Genomic DNA, 3,908 nt, shown 5'->3' with positions numbered 1-3,908 from the left:
AAATTTTTTAATTTTAATCTTTATGAATTTATAATTTATTTTTATTATTTTAATAAGAGTAAAAAGTATATTATTACTTTATTAAACTTGAGATTGTGTTAATGGCAGAAAATTTATTTTTAGAGTTTTGTAGTGTTTGTTTGAAATTGTTGTGTTTGTATCAATTTTATAGTATTATTATGAATTTTCTGAATATGATTTTAATTGTGATTTTTTGTTTTGTTTTTAGTAATAAGCAATGGAAAAATATTTCAAAAGAAAAGCAACAGAGCAATCCTCAATTCTTAATCCTCAAACACCTAATGAACGTCGGAGCCCCAAACTGGATCCTCCCATGAAAAAAAGGTTTTTGCAATTTGAATTGGAAAAACTTCCTAACGATCCCGGTTTAAGGCCAAAAATGTCAGATTATCATCCAAGTGATATAGATGAAATTAGAAGATATTATTTGCAAAAGGGTCCTTGTCAACCAAAAGAAATTATTTTTCCACAAAGAAAATTTGGAGATACCTTTCGTAAGTTTACTTCGGATTGGTATTTAAAATATGGTAGTTGGTTGGAATATAGTCAAAGTGAGGATGTTGCATATTGTTTATGTTGTTACCTTATGAGGTCACATCTTGAAGAACATAAAGGTTGCGGTGATGCCTTTATAACAGAAGGCTTTACAAATTGGAAAAAAAGTGAAAGGTTTCGAGTTCATCTTAGAGATGTAAATAGCTCTCATAATCAAGCATGGAGAAATTGTCAAGCTCTAATGAAACAAAAGCAACACATTGAAGGTGTCTTGTGTAAACAATCCAATTAAGTTAAACAGGACTATCGAATTCATTTGACAGGTATAATTGATTGCATTCGATATTTATTAGTACAAGGTTTAGCTTTTCGTGGTAATGATTAGTCAATTTCATCCAGAAATAAGGGGAATTTTCTTGAACTTATGAATTTTCTTGTTAACCATAATGAAGATATTTATAAAGTTTGGAAAAATTATCGTGGAAATCTTAAGTTAACATCTCCTGATATTCAAAAGGATATTGTTAAAACTGCTGCAACGGTCACTATTTAAGTTATACTAGATGATATTGGAAATGATTTATTTGCTATTTTAATTGATGAATCTCGTGATATCTCGGTGAAGGAGCAAATGGTTGTGGTTATACGTTATGTAAATAATGAAGGAAAAGTTATTGAGCATTTTTTTGGTGTTGTTCATGTTTTAAATACTAGTGATATAACATTGAAATCGGGTTTGGAGTCATTATTTGCAAAATATGGATTAAGTTTGTTAAGGATATGTGGGCAAGGCTATGACGGAGCAAGTAATATGCAGGGTGAATACAATGGTCTAAAAAGCTTGATTTTTAAAGAGAATTGTTCTGCATTTTTTATTCATTGTTTTACCCATCAACTCCAATTAGCTCTTGTGACATTAGCAAAAAAGCATTCTAAAATTGCTTTATTTTTTAATTTGGTTGCTAATTTGTATAATGTTGTTTGAGCATCATGTAAGCGCCGAGATATTCTTCGTGAGAGTCAAGCTACAAAGGTGAAACAAGCATTGGAGCATGGAGAAATCTCTAGTGGGCGTGGCTTGAATCAAGAAATGACAATTAAGAAGGCGGGGGAAACAAGATGGAGCTCACATTATGGTACATTACTTAGTATAGTTTCTCTACTCTCTTCTATGATTGATTTGCTAGAAATGGTTGAGGAAGATAGAACAAATTTAGATAAAAAAGATGAAGCACTAACGCTGATGAATTATATGCAATCTTTTGAATTTATTTTCATCTTACACTTGATGAAAATAGTTTTAGGAATTACACATGATTTATCTCAAGCATTACAAAGAAGTGATCAATATATTATAAATACTATGAAGTTAGTAAAAGTGTCCAAAATAAGGCTACAAGCTATAAGAGATAATGGTTGGAATTCTTTGTTGAATGATGTTTCATTATTTTGTGAGCATAAGGATATTGACATTCTAGATATGGATGACACTTTCCAACTGACACAAAAAAAGTCAGAGAAAAATGGAGAAAGTATCTAATTTACACCATTTTCAAGTTGGATTGTTTTATGAAGTGATTGATCGACAACTTCAAGAGTTGAACAATCGTTTTACAGAAGTGAATACTGAGTTACTCCTTTGTGTAGCTTGTTTAAGTCCAAGAGATTCATTTTCTGCATTTGATAAGGAGAGGTTGATTCATTTAGCTCAATTTTATCCTTCAGAGTTTTCTCAAGTAGAATTATTGACACTAGATTGTCAGCTTGAAAACTATTTCTTAGATGTATGCTCTGACAGTGAATTTTCAGAATTGGAGGGGATTTGTGATCTTTCTATCAAGCTCATAGAGACCAAAAAACATGGTGTGTACCCGTTGGTATATTTGCTTTTAAAGTTATCTCTGATATTACCGGTGGCAACTGCAACAGCTGAAAAAGCTTTCTCTGCTATGAATATTATCAAGAATTGAATGCGAAATCGCATGGGTGATGATTGGTTAAATGATTGAGATAGATATTTTTGTTGATGTTGAAAATGAGAAAATCATTCAACATTTTCAGAACATGAAAAATCGTAGAGAATAATTATAATTTATATTTATATTTTTGAAAATGAAATGTTATATTTATATTGACCCCATTACTCAAAATTTCTGGCTCCGTCCCTGCTTAAAGATAATATCCTTACTAGTACTATGCTCAATTATACAACTAAGAGTATCAAAAACAACCAAATACCATTTTGTTACATAGTTGGGTAATACTTAGCAAGTTGTGTTTAAGCCCTTTCACTAACAACACATTTCCAATGGTAATTATGTATGGATTTCCCACAATACCTTCACCGAGAATTTTATCTTTTGCACTGTCTCCATAGATGACATGACCATTTTCCTTCTCATAGAACTTGATAAACATGGAAGCATCTCATGTCATTTGACTTGAACATCCGCTATCTAGAAACCACAATCTTTTTACGAAGGAAGGACTTTCCCGTGACAAATCAAATAGGTAATTTATGTCCCCAAGTAGTGGGTGCTATAGAGTTAGTTGAGTTACATTTAGGTATCCATGTCATTTTACCATTGGGACCTTGAATGTTCCTATTATGACAAATAGACCTAATGTGACCCTTATCTACACAATAATGGTAAATAACTTTAGATGAAACACTCATTTTATTTCTCCTTGTGACATGTGGGTTTTTCTTAAAATCCTCATCTCTTTAACTTGAAGAAATAGAAAAAGTATTAGATAGTATGGCAACATGTTTTAATTGTCCCTTTAGAGTTTCAATTTCACTTTTTAAAATTGGGCATTCAATGTATTCTGCAATTTCTATCTTTTTAGCTAAAGTATCTAAAACAATATAACACTTATTCATAATATATGTATGAGCTTCCTTTAAATAATCTAAAGCATAATTAAGATTAATTATCTCATATTTAAGTGTATCAATGATTTATTTTTGGAGAGAAATTTTCTTAAACGCTTTAATGGAATCATCATACATGTCATTGAAAGCATTAGACAATTCACTATAAGTATGCTCATTTTCAAAATAAGAGTTATATACCTTTGAAGTTCCACTTTTCTTTCGTGCCATCAAGGAAAAGTTGGCACACTCATCATCTGAATTGGAGCAGGAATCTGAGGAACAACTCCCAACCTCTTCTTCCCATACTATGTAGGCTCTACGACCTTTCGAATATTTTCCCTTCAGCTTGTAGAAATCCTTGTCTTTGCTTTATGATGTTTGGTGAGATTTTGACATGTAGTCGTATAATGTCCCGATTTACCACATTTGTAAAATGTAACCTCATCATCTTCTTTCTTATGATCCTTATTAAGTGGATGAGTATTTTTGAAATTAACTAGACCTTTGTCGGTAT

The 3,908-nt window shown here is 31.3% G+C and overlaps 1 pseudogene; it reads left to right on the top strand.

Moving 5' to 3' along the window:
• Positions 1-238: 238 nt before the first annotated feature.
• On the top strand, positions 239-2,525 carry LOC127137770 (uncharacterized; annotated as a pseudogene).
• The last annotated feature ends 1,383 nt before the right edge of the window (positions 2,526-3,908 follow it).

The sequence above is a fragment of the Lathyrus oleraceus genome, chromosome 4, assembly GCF_024323335.1.
Source record: "Lathyrus oleraceus cultivar Zhongwan6 chromosome 4, CAAS_Psat_ZW6_1.0, whole genome shotgun sequence".
NCBI lineage: Eukaryota > Viridiplantae > Streptophyta > Magnoliopsida > Fabales > Fabaceae > Lathyrus > Lathyrus oleraceus.
Note: the sequence above shows the minus strand (reverse complement) of the source record. Positions and strands in the feature narration are given on the sequence as shown.